Source organism: Stenella coeruleoalba (genome assembly GCF_951394435.1).
Source record: "Stenella coeruleoalba genome assembly, chromosome: 13".
NCBI classification, from domain to species: Eukaryota; Metazoa; Chordata; class Mammalia; order Artiodactyla; family Delphinidae; genus Stenella; species Stenella coeruleoalba.
The window spans coordinates 36,338,585-36,364,474 of NC_137159.1; the positions used below are offsets into that span (position 1 = coordinate 36,338,585).

At 43.8% G+C, this 25,890-nt stretch overlaps 1 long non-coding RNA gene across 1 annotated transcript in view; it reads left to right on the forward strand.

Annotated features, from left to right (window-relative positions):
* Positions 1-25,890, forward strand: part of LOC307196070 — a 67,788-nt gene that overhangs the window by 13,348 nt on the left and 28,550 nt on the right. Inside the window, exon 3 of the long non-coding RNA XR_013831029.1 lies at positions 2,363-2,459. This is a non-coding gene — a long non-coding RNA (uncharacterized lncRNA). The remainder of the gene's footprint in view (positions 1-2,362; positions 2,460-25,890) is intronic.

The window sequence follows — 25,890 nt, forward strand, 5'->3', positions numbered from 1 at the left end:
AGTTTAGTTCAGTGCCTGGCATGTAGCAACCGTTAGCTGATGTGCAGGCAAAGGCAGTGGGAACAGCAATACTGGCTGCTGCAGGGACGAGCGTATGAGCATGTGAAAGGGGACACAGTGGCCATTGCCTAGAAGGAGGGCAGATCCTTAAGGAAGGGGGAGGGAGATGCACCCGCTCCTCAGTGAATTGGGAGGGGGCATTTGGAACGAAGCACCATTAGACAGCCCTCCCTTACACAAGGTAGCCAAAAAAAAAAAAGGGCCAAAGCACCAAGTAATAAAATCGGAATGCCTTTTCCACACTGAAAACTATTGTTTGTTGGCAGGTAGGGAGTATCAGGTATTTGTGTTATGCTTTCAAATTCATCATCTCATTAGATCCTCAAAACACCCCTTACCCACCAGGCACACAAGAAGAAAATGATCACCCCCATTTTATAGATGGTGAAATTGAGATTCATGAGGTGAAGCCGTTTGTTTGAGGTCACACTGTTAGGAGTGGTGGAATTGAACTAGCATCCAGCGCTCAGTTCAGGGTTCAACACCATCTTCCCAAGCAAATCTTTGCGGAGAAAACTTGAAAAAATGTGGACGCACATCTGAGTCACCTGGAGGAGCTTTAAAACTCCAGATTCCCAGGCCTTCCTGAGACCTACTAAATAAGAATCGATATGTTACAGGAGCTCAGGAAGCTCCCTCGGGGGAGCTGATGCAGTTGGGCTGGCGAGGTGGACTGGTGTCTGGAAGCCAGTCGCAGAAGCAATAATGCTGTGTTTCTGGCTATAAGAGGGTTTGGAGGCTGCTATATGTCCGGCTGCTTCGGCCAGGAGAACTGCAATAGCCCACCAGCTGGGGTTACACCCATCAACAACGCTGCCACTTCTCTTGCCCTGCCCCGTCCACTTTCCGACTGCAACTAGCGTGAGCATGCCTCTATCCCCCACTGACCCACATGCTCGCAAATCCTGCTTAAACCCTCCTGAGTTTTCGCAGACCCCTAGCCTGACTGACAAACACTGCCTGATTCCACTGCATTATCCACCACTTTCTTCCTCACAAGCCTTCCTTCAGTCCCTAGAAATGCAGAGATCCTCTCCTACCACAGGGCTTTTGCACTGCTGCCATCTGCAATGCCTAGGGCTCCCCATCCTACTGCCCCACCCCTTCCTCTAGTTAACGCCGCCTCCTTCTAATCTCAGCATTATTTCGTCAGGGGAGTCTTCCTTAACCCCCATCTAGGGCAGAGTCCTCTGTTACATGTTCTCTTAGAACCAAGTTCCTTTCCTCAGCACTTCTTGTCACTGATTACAATTGTGCGTGAAGAGTGTGGCTATTTTATTTAGGTCTATCTCCCTTCACCACCGGCCGTGGAGAGGCAAGATCTTGGAGAAATCTGTCTCCTGTCTGCCCTGCTCATCAATGCCTTCTCGTTGCTGGGGGCTCAGCGAACACGTGTGGAACCGTGTTCCATGTATGTCTTTAATAGAAGACATGATTTGTATAGTAGGACGGGCCAGCAGCCTGCTGCCTCCACCTCACCATCCCCAGGAGGCGGGACGTTTGAAAGAGGCCTGTGTGATGAAGCCATTTTGACATTAGTGCCCCGTCAAAGTGCAAAGTCTCGAGGTTTTATTGCCAAGTGACACACACAGCAGACACTCCCGGCTTTGTGCTGTTCATAACCCCCAACCCTGACCCTGAGGGACTCCCACAGTCTTCTTGATCTCTGTTTGGTTTGAATTTTTATGAGGTGAATTATTTTTATAACCAGAAAAGGCCATAAAGAGAATTTTTAAAGTCTGCCAGAACTGGGTAAGACTCTAGGGCTACATTAGTTTTGTCTCTAAAAAACTCGTAAGTTGGGAGGAAGCGTAATGTATTTAATGTATGTCTTTAATAGAAAGTATTTTTTAAAGCCCTAGAAATTTAATTGACGTTTTTCTGGGCATTCTGAAGTAAGAAAGTATGGTTCAAAGGTCCTCATTGTCCCCCACACAACAGTGTGTTGTTACCTTTAAGGGATGGAGCAGAGAGTTTGAGAGGCGGACCATTAAGATATGAGCAAACTCTCAGAGAAGGGGCAATTGCTGTCTGTCTGACTGATGGCACCTGAGATGAGCAGAGCAAACACAGGAGCCTGGTTCTCTGTGCCAGGTGGTGTCAGCCCTTCCCCCTTTAAGTTCCCCCTTTCTTGGCCCTCACTTTCCTCCACTGCATCCTTCCCTATCCCCTGCCTCACCCCAAACCCTGCCCTGCAGAAAGGAAGGCCAGGGATGGAGTGAGATTATTTGATTTTGCACAGCATTTGTTACTTTTTAAAGCCTGAAGATTTAGTAGGTGTTTCTGTTTGGCTCTGTTAAAGGATAAAATGACTGCATTTGAATTTCACTCACCCGAGATGGTTCCTCCCCTCTGCCTGCAATGACCCTGGATTCTGGCTCACTTCTGGCTTCTTACTGGTAAGAATCTCTTTACTCAGTAGAAAGAAATATCAGATAGCTGTTAAAGAATTCATGCTTTTAGTTGGGTCTGGAGGTCACGGCAAAAGGCTGCTTTGACAGGAGCAGAGCAGTTAATAATGGCAAGAAGGTCAGGGGACGCAGCCCCAGCTCAGTCAGGCAATTCTCATCTCCTTTAGTGTCGGTGGCTCTTACCAAGTGACTTTTCTCCCTTTATCTCTGATGGGCCAGATCTAATGGTATCCCACCTGCTAACCTGTCATTGAGTTTTGAGCATTGGAATGGGAGTGGGTGATAGAAGGAAGAAGTTTTAAGCACACCAGATTTTTGGAGAGTCAGAGGAAACAATTCTTCCTGGATTTAATGATCACGTGGGCTGGGAGACTGGCAGGCAGTTGAAAAGAAATGTGGTGGACTGGTGTACCCTCCTGGTTCTTCTCCGCAAGACCACTGTACAGAAATCTGTAAGAGTTTATGTGACCAGCCCTTATTCTGAATTGTATGTCTACCATTTGATTATGATTCTATTGGTTGGATCGATGGATGAATAACAGCCTTACTCTCAGTATTCATCCACTGCAGCAGACACTGTCAGTGCCTTGCCCATATTATCTCTACACACCAAAGGCTGCTTATTTCGCATACCTGCCACTCTGTCTCTGAGAGCCTTTGCCTGGCCAGGGGAGCACATTAGCCCTGGGAGCCAGAAGAGGAGAGTTAATGTTCTAGAAGTAGCCCTCAACCCATGGTGGATAGGGACTTGGTGGCTAACAAGCCCAGTTGCCTTGCATCTCAGTTGGGGTGACCGAGGCATGTTTGCATGTTGCCCTCAGTGGTAACTACCTAATTACATATCCTTTAGAGCCTTTCTTTCCTTCCCTGTATCCCTTCTCCATTGCCCTTCCAATGTTTCCTGGGATCACCTTCCAAATGAACTACTTGTCCTGGAATCCTTGTTTTGGAGCACGAGTCTGTGGGAACCCAAACTAAAACCTCCAACTTACTGATTGCTCTGACATATGACTGAACAGTCCCCAGGGGTCACCCTTAATCTTCTATCTGCTTCCTAAAAACAAGAATAATCTAGTTGGAAGAACAGTGACATTTAGCCTCGTTGGAATAGTATTAAACCCTGTCAAAGTGCAAATTCACTAGGTTTTATTGCCAAGTAATGTGCACAGCCAAACTTCCCCACCTTTGAGCTGTCAGTAACCCCCTCCCTGACCAGAGGGACTCCCACAGCCTACTTGATCTCTGGTTTGAATTATCATGCAGTGCGTTATTTAGCCCACACCTAATTGGAATAGTATTAAACTCATTCTTAATTAATTCTCTCTGGAAACTCTCATCTTATTAAGTATTTAACAGAACTTCAGTTTCATTACTGAAGCTGATCAGAATCTGTTATTTAAGGACTGAAAGGAGGACGAATGTCAGACCCACAAGCCCATTTTCCTGGTCAACCTTCTCTGATGACATGGTTTTCCCATCTCTAAGGCAGTCATGTTTGTTAAAGGAACAGTCCTTTTAGCTTTTCTCTGATTATTAAGTTTCTAAATTCTCTACAGCTCCTCAGAAAACTTTTGATAGTTTCAAGCAACACTTTAAAGTGATGATTCTCTGCCCTAGGTGTGCATTGGAATCACCCGGGGAACTTTTATTTCCAGGGACTCTTGGGACCCATGCCAGGCCAGTCAAATGGCGGTGTCCGGGCAGCAGTAGTTTTAAAGTTCTCCAGGGGGTCCTAATGCGCAGCTAGGGCTGAGAACCACTGATTTAAGGGGCAGAGCTTCTGAGGCAATGAACACCAGCTGCCCCGGGAGCTGCAGCTCTGGGCAAAGCAGAAAGGGTTAAGAGTGTCATAGATGGCAGCCTCACGTGACAGCACACATCCTAATAATCCAGTCTCCGCATGTGTGGCCCCTCCACGCTTCACTCCACCTTCCACTCACGCTTCGCTCCCTGCACTTGAGCCAAGAGGCCTCAGGAAGCCTCTCAACAAGCCGCCCACGCTCTAAGGAGAAAATATCCACTATGCAAGGCAGTAACCTTTTGTTCCCATCAGAGAGCAAAGAACTCTGCTCCCCAAGGAGATTTCAAATCAGGAGTTTTATTTTCTCGTTCGAAAGTTTGTGCCGTTGAGCCTCATGCATTTTCATTTCCCTATCTTCCAATCTGGGTAATTTGTGCTCCTGGCTGAACCTTCGGGTATTTTCTCAGCCCTGGTGGATGTGGCTGCTTTTATCCCTGGGGCATCATTCTAGAGTAGGAGTTCCTCATATTCCCAGAAACAAAGAAATCCAAAAACAAAAAAAGAAAGAAAATGGAGCCTACAAGCTGTGACATCAGTCTACGACTGGCCTCTATTAAGCCTGGCCCTTAATGAGCTTAGGGCCTTGGAGGACTTCTTTAAGCTTGATAATGCTCTCTCATAAAACGTTAAGAAACCACAGTGACCATTTGGGACTTCAAGCCAAATGATAACACAATTTAATTAAGTTGGTCCGTGAACTTTCCAAGATGTTTGTGGATTTTGGTGTGTACATGCATTTTTCTGAGGAGACAGTCTCGAATTTTCATACGGGTAATGTGACCCCACAAAGTTTAAGAATTAGCGATTTCACGCTTCCTCCCTCTCTCCCAAGAGCCGAAACACAGATGTTTGACCTGAGGGACTAATGCTGAAACTTTCAAACACCCTTGGCCTCCTCCCTCACCCCTTTACCATACAGGGGCTCTGGAATGTCATAGCATGTAAATTCCTGGTCTAGAGAAAGGGGATATAATGTCACAGAGCACCTAGAAGCAAAAGGTCAAGGGACAAAGTGCCCTGGCTCTGAGGGTCCAGCAGTCCTTCAGCATAAAGACCTGGCATGGATTCTCAGGTGGCCCACGAGGTTCCCAGCAAATATTGTCCAAGACAAACGTACCTGAAGGCTGAGGGCCAAGTTAGTCAGAATAACCTCCCTCTCTTCTGGAAGTAAGTGGGGTTATTTTCTTTCCATGAATTCTTAAAAAGGCTTGAGAATGTGGTCATCTGTCACTGTCAGGCTTTCCCTTGCATCAAAGCAGACGCTGATGAGTGGAGGGAGAGAGAGCTGGAGCCCTCACCCTGGCAGACACTTCACTCCCTCACCTTGGCCAAGTCTCATCTCCTCTGTTATGGGGAAGTGATTAATGATGTCTCCCCATCAGGGTGGTGGCACAGGACTTTGTAACTAAGTTCCATAGAGGGGAGGGGAACCGTGAGTGTGGATGAGGGCATGGCGGGTAGGGGGCACATAGGGAAGCGACATCTCGTGACTGTCTACTTGTGCCAGGCCTGTGTTAGATCCAAGGATACTGCAGGGTGCACAGCTAGCTGCAGGGCATGCTCAAACGAGGGGGCAACCACAGCACAGAGCTGTACTGGACAAAGTCCCCAACCCCAAGGGACTTACTCTTGAAAGGGGCAGAGTAAATCTTTATACTGCTGGTGACAGTGACTGCCAATCGTGCCCCTTTCTCTTCTAGCAGCACTGTCCAGTAGAACCTTCTGTGATGATGAAAATGTTCTATATCCACCCTGTGCAATGCCGTCACCATGAGCTACATGTGGCTGTTGAGCATTTGAAGTGTGGCTAGGCTGACTGAAGAACTGAATTTGACATTTTATTTGATTCTTTTAGATTTAAATAGCCACATGGGGGTAGTGGCTACCAGTATTGAGCAGTGAAGTTCTGGCATAGCCCCAATTTTCAGCTGGGCACACGGTCACTTGAAATAAAGACTGTTTCACAGCCTCTCTTGCAGGCATGTGATAATGTTTTGGCCAATAGATGTGAGGGCACGTGGTGTAAGTGACTTCCACATTATGCCCTAGAAGAAAACGGCTTCCCCTGGCTTTCTACTCCTTCTTGCTGGGTGGAATGGAAGGTAGCCATGCACCATCTGGAACCAGGTGATGAAGACAACACCTTAGGGGCAGCAGAGCAATCAGATAGAAGGAACCTGCATCCCTGAGGATGACTCCAGGTAGCAGAGTCCCAAATCCAGCTCAGACGTCTATGTGTGGAGAAGCTAAGATTCGATTCTTTTAGCCACTGTTATTGTGGGTCTCTGACATCGAGCTGCACCGATATCCTATCCTAACCAATATACTGTCCTCCTCTCTCTTACAGAGATTGTGGGGAACAAATGTCCTAGTTATAACTTTGATAATGCGATTGCAAAGCTTCTGTCAGGTCTTCATGCAGCTTAAGGGCAGAACCCCGAAGTCAGAGACCTCTGCTTAGCAAAGCACCTTGGTGAGCTGGTAGATCTGCAAAGGTAGACGTGAGCTTAGTTGGGAGCAAGGGATGGAGAGCTAGATGCTATGCATGAGAAAGAAATCAAAATCCGGAGAAGACTGGCCCCTACAAAGGGAAGAAAGGCCTGGAGACAGGAGAAGGATGCACCTGAGAAACAGCATCAAGATGGGCCCAAGGGATGGAACGGCCAGCGGGAAATTTCCCCAGGTGGCAGTAATTGATGGGCTTTCACACCAGTGAGGTCTGTTGTTCCTGTTTTTCCTGTAACCGCTCCATTGCTCCAAGCACTGTTCTACGCCACTGCTTCATGTTGTGCTTTGGAGAAAATGAAGGATTTAGGGCAGTGTCCAGCCTGGGACAAAACAGTGGGGAGAATGGAGCAGTTCTAGGAGGCAAGACACACGGTAGCTCAAGAGTGCAGTGGAAGCAAGAAATCTGAAAAAAGAGGTGACTAGGAGACAAGTAAGCTCCTTGTGGGGAGGGGCACGCTGGCTTCCACCACATGTGGGATGGGGTCCTTGCCACTCTGCTTGATGCTGGAGAAAAGTGTCACCCCAGAAGTCTGTATAACCTGTGACATCCAGGCAGCTGACACTGGGTTTGCGGTTTCCTGTGGCACTATCTTTCCTCCTGGCCAGCTCCCAAACACCTGACAGCCAAGCAGAGAAGAGAAACAAATGTTTTCTTCATGCCTGCTCTGCATTGGCCTGGAGGAAAGGAGATACGCTCCTCTTAAATCTAGAGCGCACAGTCATTAGGAAGAGTGAGAAAATCTGTAATTGGTCAGAAGGCCAAGATGGAATGATGAACCTGGTGTTTGGAGACATAGGGAGCAGGACCTTGGGAATTCTGGATTTGAGATGGGCCAGAGCCCTACGTCTCAACTGGCTCCTGAGGCAGAGCATGTAATACTTGCAGAAAAGTGTTTGCTGTTGTTACTGCTAATAGTAACACTTGTGTTCAACATCCAAATATACTCTGTTGACACTTGCTCAAGTGATGGAATTTTAGGAGCTGTACCTGGGGCAATAGAAAGGTGACCGTTTTCTATGGTAACCCTCCTGAATACGGTCCTATCATTATCTTTAGTCAGGTCAAGGCATAGACTGAAGGTTGGGATCAATTGGGAGAAAAACATTTGGGGATAATAATCATTGATGTTTATTGCCTTCTATGTGCCAGTATTATTCTAAACACTGTATAGTCTATATATTCTTCACAACAAGTCTATGATGCTTTTTTTTGGGTTTTTTTTGCGGTACGCGGGCCTCTCACTGTTGTGGCCTCTCCCGTTGCGGAGCACAGGCTCCGGACGCACAGGCTCAGCGGCCATGGCTCACGGGCCCAGCCGCTCCGCGGCATGTGGGATCCTCCCGGACCGGGGCACGAACCCGTGTCCCCTGCATCGGCAGACGGACTCTCAACCACTGCACCACCAGGGAAGCCCTATGATGCATTTTAACAGATAAGGAAACTGAAGCTAAAGCAGATTAATAACTGGTGCAAAGTCACACAGCTAGTAAGTGGTCTGGCAGGGATCTGAACCCAGGCCAGCTGCCATCAGAGTCCACACACTTAGCCACTACCATTTTCTGCCTTTTTGCTCTGTGGGTGTTGTACTTGGGCCTTGGGTGCACACAACCCTTCAGAACCATTCAGAGCCCTCCCACGAGCACAGAACCTAGAGCAGAGGGCCATAACCTCAGATGGCAGATATCCTGGGATGAAACCACATGGCTATTAAGGTGCAGCTTAGAAGGTTTTGTTTTTGTTAGCTACATACATCTGTTTATCAGCTCATAAAAACAGTGTTTCCAAAGCACTTCTGTTATTTGATGTTTCAAGCAGTTTGGATACCAGGCAAACAAGAATTTATTGTCATTCGAACAATAAAGGGTCATTTTTCAACCTCAATTTTAATTTTACTGAACTTGTAGCTCCCTCTTCTTGTTATTTGTTGCCTGCCAAAATAACGACACCCATTTTTATTAACTTTTCCATTTAGTGGGAAAATATTTCATTTAAATATACATGGATAGTAGTTCTATTGAATACAAACCTTAATGAAGCTCATTTTGGAGCATAGCAGAGTATCTGATTGAAGATTGTATACATGGTATATTTCTCTCTATCCTTTCTTAGGTTAATAAATACCTAGAGACCAGCTTAACTGTCAGCTTGACTCTTTTATCACATACCTATCCAAGTACGTAATGATTCTGGAAGACAATTTCTTCTATTTTGAGATAGCATCACTAATCCTAGAATTAGAATTTGAGGTTTATCTGATACTGACTTTGCATGGTCAAAAAATACTTTGGAGATGATGACATTAATTTTTAAAGAGGGAGGTCCAGGATGGTCATCCTGTTATATAGAATCTGTATTTTAAATTTGTAATACATCTTAAGTTCTGTATTTTGGCGTATATTGAACCCATATAACTCCATTGGTAGAAAGCAAGGAGAAGGTTTTAAATTTTTCTGTTGTATTAGCAGTTACATCAGATGTTGCAGAGGAGAAGATAGACTTGAGCAGCTTGTAAAAGTAACGCATTTGATTTTCATTTTGTCAGATTCGTAGAGTGATTTGAGGATTTAACCTCATCCTAAAAAGGCTCTAAGTGAGAAGCATGTCAGTTGTATTGAAAAGGGCCTCAAAAGACCTTCTCCCTGCAGGATTCAGAACTTGTACGGTATCATCAGCTAATGTCAGTGCCACTGGTGAAATCTGGTTTCTCAGATAAAACAGGATCCCAAGAAATGACATTTACAAAGTGTGCGTCTAGGCAGTTTGGAGCAAGAATTCACACTGCAGTCCTCACTGCTGGCACAGACCAAATTGTGAACATTTTTAGCATGAAGAGCTGGCACTTAGCTCTGACCCCTGTGGCTAGAACCTGTGAAGAAACAGATAAGGGGTTGTACAGTTTGCTGCTAATAACCATGTTCTCTCGACACCGTGGAATTTTGCACAGAATTACCCAGAAGGCATACAAAAATGCTCCTTACTTCAGTAAGACCCCCTGTGAGTGAAAAATACATAGTGATCATTGGAGAGATTGGAGTTTCCTTTTTCTAAAGTTTTTGGAGTGGACTCTTAAGTTTCTTCCCACCCAGGGAAAAACTGCTCCAGCACTTAGGCGGAAAAAAGTAAAATTTGTTTGTTTTCAGTGTGAGTCATGACAAACCTAGGGATTAGAAACTTAGGAAGAGGAAAACTTATCTGAGTGAGGATAGTAGCCAAAAACCTCAGAGCAGCGTTGGACGAAAGATCCTTTTCAGACGTGTGTGTCTGATGATGTTGGGATACCCTGCACCCAACTACCCACACTTTGTTGGGCTACACGATGCCTCAAAGGCTCAAACCAGTCTCCTTTTAGGCGAAGGCACATCTCCACAAAGTCAAGTAAAATGTTATCTGGAAGAAGGGATGTGTTTATCCAACATTGCTGCTTTTCAGACTCTCAGAGTCCCTAAGGGAGAGACTAAGGACGGGTACGTTTGGAATGTGGTACTGAGTGGAGAAGGGAAAGGGGATCCAGTAATGGGTTCAGAGCATGAGATGGGCAGTGCCAGGCATGAAGGAGGACCTGGGTAGCCCAGGAAGCCTGGGTGCCTACGTTTTGGGAATAGGAGGTGAATAGAAGCAGGTCATCCCTGGCTGCATCTCCAATGAGTCCTCATTGACTATGACACAGGTATACAGATACTTTAAAACCAGCTTTTCATAAGCTGTTGTTATGCAACGCTTGTCCTCATCAGTCACAAAGCCTCAAACCTCGCTGCACCACACAGTGGTGTGACTCTTTCCGTCATGTCTACGCAGTTCTGGTTTCAGTGTCTCTGCCGATCACAGGCATTCTGGATTGTTCCCTTCCAAAGTGCTCTGAGCACAGGGGCAGCGGGGGTACCTGAAATTAACAGAGGTTGAGACTCATTGCAACCATCAGCCCTGACCTGCTCACGTGGATTTTCCTACCAGAGCTGCCCTTAATACCTAAATAACCAGGCAACGTTTCCCCCTCCGGCCCCACTCCACCGCCTCCTGCCCTCTAATAGGGGCAGGAGGCGAGAGGAAAAATGTCAGTGAGTCTGAATTATCCTCACCCAGGACAATAAGCCCTGTAATAATCAGGAACCGTTGGGGTTCCCCTAGATATTTGTTCAGCATCCTCCCTTCACGCTCTGCTTCGCAGATGCATCACTCATCAGGCCCTGAGTCATGGATGATTTACCAGCTTTTTTACCAGTCGCATTACTTCACAGTGGGTGGAAGCTTCCAACTGGCCTGTAGCCCTCCGAGGCTAAAAAACAAGCCTATTTTCTACCACGTTGAGCTTTTAGGCTCTAGCAGTTAATATACCTGAGCCCCAAAGGGCGTCCTTAAAATAGGGGAGCTCCAGATAGTAGCCCTGACCCGTAGACTGATCTGTTTCTTGCCTAAATTTTAAAAGTCCAAGTCTGCCTTTCCCCCTCTTTCTGGGAAGCTGACCTAAACAAGTAAGGATGTGCTATAAATGTCTTTCAAGACTTGACTTGTAGGTTCTAATTATAATTAAGGCGATAATAATATTACTTTGTATTTTCACTGTGCCTTTCTTGCAAAGTGCTCCAAGCACTCTCAGCTGTGAGAGTCCGTTTGTGTCTACTTGCAGATTCTAATTACACCTTCTTTGGATTCTGGTTCTGAACTAATTTTCCTTCCCAGAGCCTGGGGCACAAGGTTCGCATCACCCGGGCTAACTTTCCTGGGTGTTTGGCCTGCCCTCCACCCTGTTATCAGATGGAGGAGCTTTTCACCTGGTGGCTGAACCTGACCTTGCAGGGGGTAAGGTTCAGAAGCGCTGCGTGACTCCGTCCTGTCCCTTCCTGCCAGGATCTGGGAGCCTCTCCACTGGTGCCCTCATTTCCCAGACTCCCCGGTGCCAGAGTGAGCTCGGCTTCCTGCCTCTGCCTCCAGGGACAGGCCTCTCCTTTGAACAGGCTGGAATCCTAAGCCTGCCCTCAGTGGACTCTGCACCCTCCTTGTCCCAGCTGCAGGGAAGGGATGGGCTTGGGCCTGCTCATGTCCCTGCTACTTTGTGCCAGTGTGACTGGGGGCAAGTGTCACCCAGAAGCTTGGTTTTGTCTTCTGGGATCCCTTAAAACTCGTACTGTGGGTTTTCCCCTGGCCCTGGAAGGAAACTCAGGCAGGCCCTCTGACTTTTCTGGTCCCTCTTAGCTAAAAAAAAGAGGCCTGTGGTCATTTAAGTCTCAATCCAGAAATAAAAATGTCCAGTCCTATGTAATAATAAAAACTCTGAATCAGATTTAAAGTTGAGGTCTCTCCTGGCTTCTAGGTCAGGCCAACCATGGGAGGGAGGGCAGCTGTGTTTCACTTTCCTTCCCTACTTCTTCTCTTCCCTTAAACTGCTGACTGCATTTTCTGACCGCCACCCTCCCAAACACACACACACACACACACACACACACACACGCACACACACACACACACAGTTGGAGGAAAAGGGAGGTCTGGAGAAGGGAGCAGGAAAGTTCTAGGAAGGGCCTTTTCAAGACTTGGCCAGTATTACAGTTCAGTCTTCAGAGACCTCCACCTGTCAGCATCCCTGGGTTCTCTCACCTGTGGACCCCTGGACAACAAGATTTAGATCCCAGCAGTTGCTTATACTCCCTGGAAATTCAGTGATGTCTCTGCTTCTCTCAGCTGAGGTCCCTTTACCCCACCCCTAGATGACTCGGGGGGCAGCATCCAAGTCCCCATGCTGCTTTTCTCAGCATACATGGTCTGCTGCCTGCATTCTTTGACCCACACCCATTCACCCAATCCTGTCTCCTCAGACTGCCATCAAGGCGGCTAGCCAGTCCATGTAGGTTTCCCAGGCTGGTCCAATCCACTGTGTCCCCCAAACTGAGGGTGACACACATTAAGTTCTCCATAAGCTCCTCTATTGTGAGGGGAAGCATGTGCATCTCTTCCACTTGTGTGAAAGGATGATGGAGGTCCTCAGCATACCATCAGCTTTCTCTAAAATTCTCAGTGAAAATCTTGCCTCTAAACTCACTTTCTTAAGTCTACTTTTAAGTTGGATGTTGAGAGGACATTAAGAATAATCTGTTTTTTTTCCTACACATTTGTACCTAATTTTTGAACTTTGAACTTTGTACCTCATGTTGAATTGTGGTTTCTTTGGATGTAGCCCAAACCTGGTAGGAGAGGGATGCATGAGCAGAAATCCTACCTGGCCTCCCTTTGGGATTTTAACATCACATGGTCCCTAGAGCATTTCCAAGTTAGAGCTTTTATGAACCAATGGTGTTAGATCTCTGAGGAAAATGGAACTAGGGTTTCTGCATGTGTTTCCTTGTGAAAATCAGTATAGCTGGTCCTCCTTGGCCTCCACCAAAGTGTACTTAGGCTTTCCAACTAGGGCAAGAGACCCATGGTATTTGAGTCCATTTTACGAATGTATCTTGTGAATGCCTGATACCCAGAAGGAGTTTATCCCATTCAGTCTCAATTCACTTCCCTAATTAAGATAGCTCTGGTATGTCTTGGAATACCTACCCTTTCTATTAGTATCCTCTAGGTGTCTAAAAGAACAATTTGGAGAAGCATCTAGACATTTTGAAAAATGATGGTCAAAGACAGGGCCCAGTATATTACTAATGTCCCTTCCTTATAAAGGTAACTGTATGATAGAACACCTACTAAATTCAGTACCAGAAAATATTTCTATCCATACTTTATTCTTACTCATACTTGTAAGCTTCCTTTTATTTGCCAGTGAGGAAATATATAACCTGATGTATTTCTCATTTTGCTTTGCCTACCAGGAAGCTCAGAACTAAATTGAATGTTCCATTGCAGTAACTAATTCATTCCAGGAAGCTGGTATATCCATCTCATTCCACTTTCATTTGGTTTCCATCATTTCTTTCTCTCTTTAAATGTTTTGTTATATTTTTCTATGTATTTTAACATTATAAACCACCTTCAGTCCTTTTCTTGAGGTCATCAGGATACAAATCCTAAATAAACATGAACAAAACTTATATTTGTTCATTCCTTCAAACATATTTGTTGAGGGACTTCCCTGGTGGTGCAGTGGTTAAGAATCTGCCTGCTAATGCAGGGGACACGGGTTTGAGCCCGGGTCCGGGAAGATCCCATGTGCCATGGAGCAACTAAGCCCGTGTGCCGCAACTACTGAGCCTGTGCTCTAGAGCCCACGAGCCACAACTACTGAGCCCACGTGCCACAACTACTGAAGCCCACTCACCTAGAGCCTGTACTCCACAACAAGAGAAGCCACTGCAAGGAGAAGCCCGTGCACCTCAATGAAGAGTAGCCCCTGCTCTCCACAACTAGAGAAAGCCCACGTGCAACAATGAAGACCCAACACAGCCAAAAAAAATAATAAAATAAATAAACAAAATGTTATAAATAAATATATATATATTGATTGATTGATTGATTGATCACCTTCTACATGCTCAGCATTTTGCAAGTCTTTCCCCAGAGGTGGAGAGGAGATGGCACCACCAGCTGCCCTCCCTGCTCTTGGAACTTTAGCCAAACTGTAGAGAGAGAAACAATGGAGAGCAAGCAGATCTTCCCTCCCCTCATAGAGCTCACAAGGCAACAGGTTTGCATGCAGGGGGAGGGGCACTAGAAACTCAGGGCCCGGGGTCAAGAACCTGAGAAGGAAAGCCAGGAGACGATGGAATTATGGATGGAGTTATGGAAGCGAAGGGAAGTGCATTTCCAAAGAAGGGATAACCCTGCTACAAAGAGACCAAGGAAGACAAGAGCTGTGCCCACTCAGAAACAAGGTCATTAGCTACTCTGTCCAGAGCAGTTTCACTGGAATATTGGACGGGTGATAAAGAAGAAGAGAAAGCAAGTGTAGACAATTCTTTCAAGAAGTTTGGCTGTGGCAGAGAGAGATAGGGTGGTTGCTGGAGGAGGGTGTGATGGCTGTGCTCGGAGTGGACTCAGCCCCAACAGGGAAGACCATCTTGATACCTTCAATGATTATTTGAATTTCTGTTGAGTTCCAAGTCTTCTTGTGCTTAGAGTCAATACCAGTTTCCCAGAAAACAGAGGGTGCCAGGATGCCTGGGCTATCAGGTCAAGGAGACAAGGAAGGGTTCAGGCACTTGCACTGCTAGCTGGTTGGCTGTCTTCTCTTCTCTTAAATATCATGGTGGCTGTAGCTAGTATCTTCCCTGAGTACCCAAGATCCCAGGAGCATCTAAGGACTCTATTCCCGACTCTGACGTCTGGCGCACTTGGCTGCCTGTCCACAGCTGGCCTCCATCCCAGCCTTCCAAAATCTGCACAATCAACTCCTCCACACAGCAGAGGGAGAGGGGTGCCAACAAGCCCCATGAGCACAGGAAATATTATTGCACTATTGCAGCCCTGGGTTCAAGTCCCACCTGGCTCTGTTATGGTTGCTTTCTTTATTTACCCTGCACTAGCTTGATTCATCTTAAGGATGGCTCCATTGACCTAGGGAAGCAGTCTGCATTGTGGTTTTAATGTTGTGAGCCTAAGAAAAGAGCCAGATATCTTCAAGGCAGACAGAAGGCCTGTGCAAAGCTTTTCCAAATTTACTCTCCAAATTGATGAAAGAAAGGCAGTGACTTTCTCCGAAATCACAGTGACACCATATGTAATGACATGACATTTCACCTCCCCTTCCTATTCTGTCATGCACTTACCTTGTACATCATATCAACATTCAATCAACTCCCATTTTATAATGAGATTTTTGCAATTACTTGCATTTCTTGCTTTTTCTTGGCTGCTAGGAGGATCATATTTTGGGTTTATTTTCAGATATAGCAACTTTCTTGACTTTTTCGTTGGCATCATCCCTTGTCCACTTTCTTTGGCTCTTTTCTTACTTTGCTCATATTTTATTTAGTTCCTAGATGTGACACTTTTGGAAGCTGCTTTATATCTTTTTTGAAAATGAGGTAGAGAATAAATAAAAATCGATAAACGATTATGCATCCCTTTGTTTTGTGAATTCATTCTACTTTCAGCTCACACTCATTTGTGGTATAGGAGGGACCCTTAACCTGTTTTCAGCGATAAACTTGCTATTTCACTGAAGACTTCAGGCAGGTGTGTGTGTAGCCGAAGTGTAGAGAAGAAGGGGAGGGCTGGGCAGTGGTAAATGGCTTAGAGATCACCCGACTCTGCTCAACAGGCCTCAGTTTCCTTGCTCTGCACACTCTGCTCCTAATTTCCCTGTTTTATTGGTTGGACCAAAAAACTCCAGAGGGAGCTGTGTCTATTCCTCAGTTTAATCCATCCCTTGAGCTTTTGATTCCAATGGTTTCATTTTTTATTCTAAGACTTTCAATTTGGTTCTTTGTTATTATTTATCAGTCACAGAGTCAGTTTTTATTGTTATAAAGTTATATGTGCTCATTGTTAAAAGAGGCAAATAGTCCTGTAAGGGGATCCTGTGTTCTCCTCCCCAGAGAAGTCACTTTCAGCTCTTTCAGCTGATTGTTTGGGGTTTGCTCCTCCATCTCTAAATAACACATTTGTGTTGTTGTTTCTCGTCTTCTTATTAGTTTGTTTTGGTGGGCGGCATCATGTTGCAATCCCACTGTAGAAAATAAGGGTTTAGTTCTCTTTCATCCTCATGCCCCACCAGCCACCCATCCTGCTCCATATTCCATCCTTCCGAGTTTTCTCCTTATTTAATTAGATTGATTCATTGTTTAGATTACTGTGGTTATGTAAACACCTTTGATTGCTGGGCCCTGTAATGTACTAAGAATGCTTTTCCTTTCCTGTAACAGTTTTTGATTTCCATGGCATCCGTAACTACTTTTCTCAATTGCATAGTTTTCTATGAATTTCTCTCTCATTTAACCCCAACCCTCTAACAGTTGTTTCAGCCTCCTCTTAGCCTGTTCAAACATATCAGGTATCCCATCAACCTTGTCTTTTTCTTATTAATTCAGAGATTAATTAGAATTCGTATTCAAAATACTAATTTACGTATTCAAAATACTAATCTTTTGCTACTTACATTTCTTTCAAGTATCTTCTCTCATTTTATTTCTTGTTTTTCACTCTTTTCATGACATGTTATGGTAAATACATTTTTATGTATTCAAATTATGAATGTTTTCTATTTTTACACATTTTGTGATTTATGGAAATTTTCCTTACTCAGTGTTCATAAGAACATTCTACATTTTAAATAAAATGGTTGTTTTGCCTTTTCAATCTACTTAGAATTGATTTCTTTGTGTGGCATGATGTAGGAACTCTATTTCTCCTTTTTTTTTTTTTTTTGGTGACCAATTGTCCTAGCCCCATTAAAAATTTCTTTTTCTTCTAGTGTTATTGAGATATAATTGTCATACAGCACTGTATAAGTTAAGGTGTACAGCATAATAATTTGACTTACATACATCATGAGATGATTACCACAGTAAGTTTAGTGAACATCTATCATTTCATATAAATACAAAGTTAAGGAAATAGAAAAAAAAAATTTTTCCTCGTGATGAGAACTCTTAGGATTTACATATATAACATACATCTGTGTTAACTATATTTATCATGTTGTACATCAAGTCCCTAGTTCTTATTTATCTTATAACTGGAAGTTTGTGCCTTTTGACGCCTTCATCTAATTCCCCCTCCCTCCCACTCCCTGGTAACCACAAATCTGATCTCTTTCCCTATGAGTTTGTTTGTTTGTTTGTTTTGGAAGTATAATTGACCTACAACGCTGTGTTAGTTCCTGGTGTACAACATACTGATTCAATATTCCTATACATTTCAAAATGATCACCAGAAGTCTAGTTACCATATGTCACCATACAAAGATATTATATAACTATTGACTATATTCTCCACATTGTATATTTCATACCTGTGACTCATTTATTTTGCAACTGGAAGTTTGTATCTCTTAATCTTCCTCACTTATTTCTCTCCTTTCCCTACCTCTTTCTCTTTTGGCAACCAGCTATTTATTTTCTGTATCTGTGACTCTGTTTATGTTTTGTTATGTCTGTTCATTTGTTTTAATTTTTAGATTCCACATATAAGTGAAATCATACAGCATTTGTCTTTTTCTGTCTAACTTATTTCACTTACATAATACCCTCTAGGTCCATCCATATTGTCGCAAATGGCAAAATTTCATTCTTTTCTCTGGATGAGTAATATTCCATTGTATATACGTCACATCTTCTTTATCCATTCATCTATTGATGGGCACTTAGGTTGCTTCCATATCTTGGCTATTGTAAATAAAGCAGCAATGAACATAGGGGTGCATATATCTTTTCTAATTAGTGTTTTTATTTTCTTTGGATAAACACCCAGGAGTGAAATTGCTGGACCATATAGTAGTTCTATTTTTAATTTTTTGAGGAATCTCCACACTGTTTTCCATAGTGGCTGTACCAAATTACATTCCCACCAACAGTGCATGAGGTTCCCTTTTCTCTACATCCTCACCAACACTTGTTATTTGTTGTCTTTTTGACAATAACCATTCTGACAGGTGTGAGGTGATATCTCATTGTGGTTTTGATTTGCATTTCCCTTATGATTAGTGTTATTGAGCATCTTCTCATGTGCCTATTGGCCATCTGTGTGTCTTCTTTAGAAAAATGTCTATTCAGGTCCTCTGCCCATTTTTTAATTGGGTTTTTTAATTGATGTTGAGTTCTTAGTATATTTTGGATATTAACCCCTTGTTGGGTGTATTGTTTGCAAATATTGTCTCCCATTCACTAGCCTGTCTATTCATTCTGTTGATAGTTTCCTTTGCTGTGCAAAGGCTTTTTAATTTGATGTAGTCCCATTTGTTTCTTTCTGCTTTTGTTTCCCTTGCCTGAGGAGAGAGATCCAAAAAACTATTGCTAAGACCAGTGTTAAAGAGCAAACCGTCTATGTTTTCTTCTAGAAGTTTTACGGTTTCAGGTCTTACATTTAAGTCTTTAATCCATTTTGAATTTATTTGTCCCAGCTCCTTTTCTGATCATCCCATTCCTTTCTTTACTTATCTGTAACGCTTGCTCTGTTATGAATCAACTTGTTCTCGTACAGTGAGTTTATTTCTAAGTTCTCTTCCATTCCCCTGGAATGGTCTCTTTGCCTATCCCATCCCCATCAATTCTCCCCTCCCCCAAGTCTTCATTGCTAGAGTTTTACAGTCCATTCTTGCCATCTGGCAAGGCAAGTCCTCTCCCTCCTTCTTCTACTTCTCCCTCTTCAGGATTACCTCTCCTTTTTCTGGCCCTTTGCCCTTCCATATACATTTTATAAGCAGCTGAGATTTTTCTGCAGAATATCCACAAAATATTCCCATTAAAATTTTGATTGAAACTGCTGATAAACTTGGGCAAATTGATTTTCATATTAGTGAATCTTCTTATCCTTGAACCTGATTTATTTTTCATCTTGACGCCTTTTAAACCTATCTTTTAATGAACTCATATTTTTACATCGAGGTCAAGACAAGTTTTTAACAGTAGTATCACAGCTTGGGTTTCCACATTCTGTAGATAATATGAGATTAGATCTCACCTTATACACAGTACAACTCCCATTCACCTCTGACTTTGAATTCTCTTTCTGCTTCTGCAACTTGGTGATTTTCCTTTCTTGACTTCATGCCTATTTATATATTAAAAACACTTTGATTATGTTTTATCCAGAAGTTCTTAAGTGTTTGGAGTGAGTCAAGGGCTTCCACTTGTGTGTTTATCATCTTTAGCTGAAGTCCTCCCTAACTCTCTGCCACTTTCACAAATGAACCAGAGCTTTGGAAATTCTGTGATGAGATGTTATGACTTTCTAAGATTGGCCATGTCTGTCTGGGCTAATTCTCATCCTTCTCCTTTGGGGCTTCCTTACTTGTATGAATTGCCAACAAGGGCACATCTAATTCTTCAACGTTCTGATGACTTTTAAGAAGCATTTAATTATAGTAGAAATAAACCTATTAAGAGCTGACTGTTAAGGTTGTGCATATTTTATTAGTCACTTCCTCATGGATGGAAAAATTCAGAAACATCTATGGTAATATCCAATAGCAGAACTTTTCTGGACTGCAGATCACAGGTCTTCATTCTCTTCTTGAAGTAAACAAAAATGCTCATTAACCCCAGAGGCTATCAGACAAATACCCATTGTGCTGACCTTGCTTGACTCCTTTTAGAAACGATGCATACCATTAAATTAATCTGCAGAGCTGTGATCCCAGCCAGCAACTACAATGTCAGTTTTCAGCAAGCTCTTGCTGAGTAAGAAAACAGAAGATTTAACCACGTTGGTAAGAAAGTCAGATGTTTTAGTTACAGGGCCACAGAGTTGTGTTGCTGGCTGCCTTCTGCAGAAAAATCACAGGTAAACATACTTCCTTTCTTGAGATGATCACACTCAACAGACCCACACTCTCTCCCCAGTACACAGTACAGTCAAGTGAAATATCTCATAGATGAGTTGGGAAAGTTCTCTAACAGAGAAGCGTAAGCAGAGGATATTTCACAGAGAATTTAAAGCACGGTGCTATCTTGAAGGGAACAGGAAACAAAGAATTAGAAGACAGATTTCTGTATCTCAGTGGGCTCAAGTGAATTTCTGCTCTATGGAGCTAGATCTTCATTTGGTATCAGAATGAATGGGATTCTGAGAGTGTTCATAACTCTCAAAATAAAAATATGACAAAAGAGTCCTAAATTCCCATGGTAAGAAATCCTGTTCAAAAATAATAATGATAATGATAATGGAGTAAAAAGGTGAATTAAGAGGGAAATGGCCCCATTGGAGGGAGATTACCTGGTGTTTGGAGGAGTAGAAGCTGAAGCAGCCCTGCCTGGCCCCCTCCTCCCTTCCAGGAAAAGAAGATAGTCCCTGAGCCCGAGAAGGGAATGATGGTTTGGGCTCCAGGAGTCTCTGGGACGCTCAGGTTAATAGAGTCCCTGCTTCTTTGCAGTCACCCAGAGAGATGTCTCAGTCTCAGAGGAGAATAGCTAGGAGGTAAGTTGGAGGGCTGGGGAGGTGGGGGGACTGGGGTGCTAGGGGCTCTGGCTTCCAGCCCCTGCAAACACTGTGAACCTAAGCAAGGAGTGGAGGCAGCAGTACAGCCCCCCTCTGAGTGCTCAGACAGTGAACACATCAGCAAGTGACCAGCGTGGGCTAAAGGCCAGAGAGCCTCCTGGTTAGTTCTGCTCTGTGTGAGGGTCCTCAGACCTTCTCATGACTTGAGGAGAGTACGCTAGCCCCAATAATGAATAAGATGTAGAAAGCAGAGGCTCAGGATAAGATGTAATTTGATTTAGAAAGTAATCGGTAATTCTGTACCCAAGTGTGGTGTTTGAAAACACCTACCTACCACCAAAAGCCACTTTTTTTTTCTTCGCACTTATATGCGAGGCGTGGAGCTAAATATTCACATGCTTAATTCTTACAAAAATCATTTCAATGTACATATTACTATCAATTTAGACATGGCTTTGAGGGAGAGCAATGTCTGACACCCTACATCCTAGAGGGCAAAAATATTTAAACTGTTGAAAACAAGGCAGTGTGTGGATTTTGCTATGTAAGTAACATAACATGTGACATAAATCACATTTCTACGTGTTCTTTGTGCAAAAATTGCCAGCTTTCCATTAAGATAAAATATAAAAATGAAGAAAAACAGTGAGTACTCTCCTAGGAGAGGATGAACAAGATTCAGCAGGATCCTGGATTTTGGAATAACTAACCCACTCAAAAAAATGAGCGTTTAGAAGCATGACCATGCACGGGCTGCCCCCCACCAAAATAAAACCCTCCAGTCGTGGCTGCTTCCCACTTTACAAATGAGGGAAATGAGTTGCAGAGAGGTTAAGCACCTGCTTAAGGTCACACCGCTGATAATGAAAGAGACAGGAATTGAACTCAAATTCATAGGATTTCAAAGTCTATGAAATTTTAGAGTTGAAGTCAATCCTTCCCTTTCCCTACCTCCCCATGATGTTTTGATGACCTTCCTTAAGATCTGATCACTTTCTTTCAAGATTACTCATTCTCTGTCAGGAAAAAGAATTGCATCTTGGCCCCCTGCAATGACATTCCAGGTTGGAAGCAAGAGAAACAGTTGCAGAAGCTGCACTGATATCCCTAGAGTTTTCATTCTTTCTTTCTGGAAGGAAGGTGGTGTTGGAAGCACACAGAACTACAATGTCTTCAGCTTACTGCTCCCAAAATGCAGTTTCAGAGCCACTTCCGTCCCCCCCTCCTCCACCCAGAGCCAGCCAGACGTCCTCCCGCCCACCTACCATGTGCTGGCCATGTGTAGTTAAGCTGCCTGTCCCTAGCACCTCAGCAGCGTGGCAACAGCTTGGGCCTATCAGTAATCGGCTGCAGAAACCTCGCTGCTCATCAGCACCCCTGCATCTTGAGCTAGAAATAGCCCTGGTGTTTCCATGTATCATAAAGAGCAGAACAGGGGTGGATGTGGGTAATTGTTTTTTTTTTTTTTTTTTAGAAAAGCTGTTTGATACTAAACAGTTTTTCTTTTAGGCTGTGTACATGAGTTCTTTGTTGTGTTAGTAGAGCCTCTGCACATTTGGGGAAAGGAAGCCTTATGCTGCCAGCCAGGACACAGACCTGGGCCTGCAGCCTCATAGCCCTGCTGTCGACCATCCCATCCCCCTTCGTCTTCAGGGAAACGGGGTGACTCTTTTCCCCTTGCTGACAGTTTTGGTTTTAGACGTCCTCTTACAAATCTCCCTGCTCCTACTAGGAGACAAGCCCTTATCACTCTGAGAACTGGGTGTGCTGGAGTGGGTATGAGCGGTGGGTGCGGGCAAACAATGGTTCACAGAGAGTGAGGCCCTCAGAGTGGGCAACACTCCACCTCTCTGCTTTCTGACTGAACGCTAAAGGCAGGTTCTTTCCACACCCTCCTTTATTACTTTGTCAGTCTTCTTCAGAATGTGAGGATTCCTCACTAAAGGGCTACCTCCTCCTTGGGTCCCCTTTGACACAGCCTCTTGCCCGAGTTCATTGTCAGCGAGAAGAGGTTGGCTAGATTTCAGCCCCTACTTCCCCCTTGTCTGGGTGCCTTGTGGAGGATGTGACCTGCACAGCCATACAAGGAATCTCTTGTCCTCTCTGCCCACCTCCTCCTGCCAGTCTAAAGATGGGCATTTCACACATCCACTTCTTCTTTCCACAGTCCATTTCCTCAGGGTCAGAGAATCAGCCGTATTCTATGAACCCCCCTCTCCTGAGCAGTTTTAATCTGAGAGCTACCAAGAAAGGAAGGGTCCCTAGACGCCAAGGATCCACATTACAAGGGAGGACTCTTGTTACCAGGTTGTTAGCTCAGGCACCTGTCACAGAGCTTGCAATTTTCAAACACTGTGGGACATTAGTCACCTAGCTTTCAAAATGTAATTGCCTGATTCTCCTATAAAATCTCCTTTTCTGGAGTAGGATATAATAAGGGTTAAATAAAAACAGAAGAAAGACAATTCTAAATCTTGAATAGACTGAAAGCCCTTTATTCATTCTTTGTTCACCAAATGTGTATCAAGTGCCCATTGTGTGCCAGGAACTCTGCCAGGTGCTAGGATACAAGAGTGAACCAAAAAAGACATGATTCCCGCCCTTATAAAACTGACATAGTCAGGGAGAGAGAGATTAAACAAAGAATCCTACAAATGCATATAATTACAAGCTGTAAAAATTCTATGAATGAACAGTACTCACTGCCCTTGAGGACAGAGAGTATGTCTTATTTGTCTTGGTATTTCCAATGCTTTTTACTTAGTAGGTGCTAAATGAATAGTTGTAGAATCAATGGATGGCGGGATGGCTACAGGAAAGAAAGAATGATTGTATAGCATAAGAATCATTGAAAAGTACATCATTAATCAGAGGTTGTGAGGATTGAGAGCCATTACTACTGGTCAATTTTCTCACCTTGGTTATTAAACTTTCATTGTAATCTGAGATGATCAAATCTCTCTGCAGGTCAGCTGTAAATTGGAGTGGTACACAGAGTCCCAGGCACGCGCGTTATCTCCTCACCAGACCTTGTTTGTTACTTTCTGAAATATTTTGACTAAATGTACATTTCTGGAAACAAAGTAATTTAAATAGTCCTTCAATAAGGACGGGCAGAATCTGCTGCAGGTGCTGTGTGATTTCTTTCACCTTTAGTCTTCATAGCCTTCTTTAGGTTTTCCTCTGGGCTTATGTCATTGTGGTCATCTCTGAAGCTCTGATTTCTACTTGTTTTGGTTGAAGACTCTTTGGTTACAAGATACTGAAACACAAAGGAACTAAAATATTTGTGATTAAGGAAAGGGGAAATCTCCTAGGAGTGTCAGTTTAGAAAGTAGGCATAATGATTCTCTCTCTCTCTCTCTCTCAAACCATGATGCGTCTCATCTCTTCTTTGCTCTGTTTGTCTTCTCCATTCTTTTTGTAGGCTGCCTTTCTCTGCAAGGCTCTTGTTAGGATTACATTGAATCTATAGATCAAACTGGGAAGGACTGACATAGTGACAATACTGAGTCTTCCTATCCATGAACGTAGAATATCTCTCCATTTATTTAGTTCTTCTTTGAGTTCATTCATCAGAGTTTTGTGTATGGATCTTGTACATATTTTATGAGGTTTATACCTAAGTATATCTCTTGGGGGATGCTCATGTAAATGGTATTCTTTTTTATTTCAAATTCTACTTGTTCATTGATTCTATATAGGAAAACAATTGACTTTCGTATATTAACTTTGTATCCTGCAAACTTGCTATAATCACTGATTAGTTCCAGGAGTTTTTTGGTCCATTCTTTGGATTTTCTACATAGATGCTTATGTCATCTGTGAACAAAGACAGTTTTATATCTTCTTTCCCAATCTGTATACCTTTTATTTCCTTTTCTTGCATATTACATTTGCAAGGATTTCAAGTATGATGTCAAGCATGATGATAAGCATGACGTTAGCTGTAAGGTTTTTGTAAATTGTTTTTATCAAGTTAAGGAAGTTACAGCATTTTCTAACACATCAATTTTTTTCTACCTTTAATTACAGTTATTTCTGTTAGCATCTTGCCTCCCTTGACTTGAGCTGTTCTCATTGGGTCTAGCACAAGGGCTGGTTCCTATCTATTCTTGGCACTCAAGGACCTGTGTACGTTCTTTGGGAGTATACCCCATAGGTAAGAAGCTCTGGAGTTCCCTGCTGAATCATGGAGTCCTTTGGGACAGTCCCTCTTCCTAGAACACTCTATTGGAAACGAGGGTCCAAAGGGAAGTTTGTTGTTGTTGTTGCTGCTGTTGTTGTTATCCAGGGGTTACAGGAGATGGCGCTGGCCTCCAGAAGCTAAGATGTAAGGAAACATTCCAACTGCTGAGGATGTGGGGGACAACTGAATGGGATAGAGGAGTGCCTCCCAGACATCCAACCCCTGTGGACAGCATATGAGTTAGAAGATGCACAGCTTGAATCTAAAATAAAGGACTGTTTTGAACATTCTTCTGGATGTCGAGCCTGTGCCTGGCCAACTGAAATAAACCATGGTACTTGTCTCTTCCTGTTATAGTCAGTAGATTTGTCCCGTTTCCCTAGAAAAGAGGAAAAAGCCCGGGGAAAGGGAACAGGAAGAGGGAAGAGAAACATTCTGTTTTGCTATGCACATAACCAGGGCATACAACCTGCACAGCTGTGCAGAGTGTGGCCCACCAGAGCCGATTACCAAATGACTGCCACATCAGGGTTGGTGACTGCTGTGTGCTGAACCTTGGCCAGAGAGTGGGTGTCATATAGGTTATAGAATGTCTAACGCCACTTCACACCCTCCTCTCCCTCTACCACAGCCACCCAGACCTTTCGTCCCCCAGTATGCCACGTTCCTTCCCACAGCCAGGACTTTGCACATGACACCCCTTCCTCCTCCATTCTCCTCTCCTCTTCACCTAGGTAATTCCCACTGCTCTCTTAGATTTTAACTTGAATATTGCTCCTCAGGCAAGTCTTCCCTCTGATAGACATCCATGGCACTGTGCCCTCTCCACCCCAGCACATAATACTGTAGCAATTTTACATTTGTCCGATACTGTGTCCCACACCAGAATGTG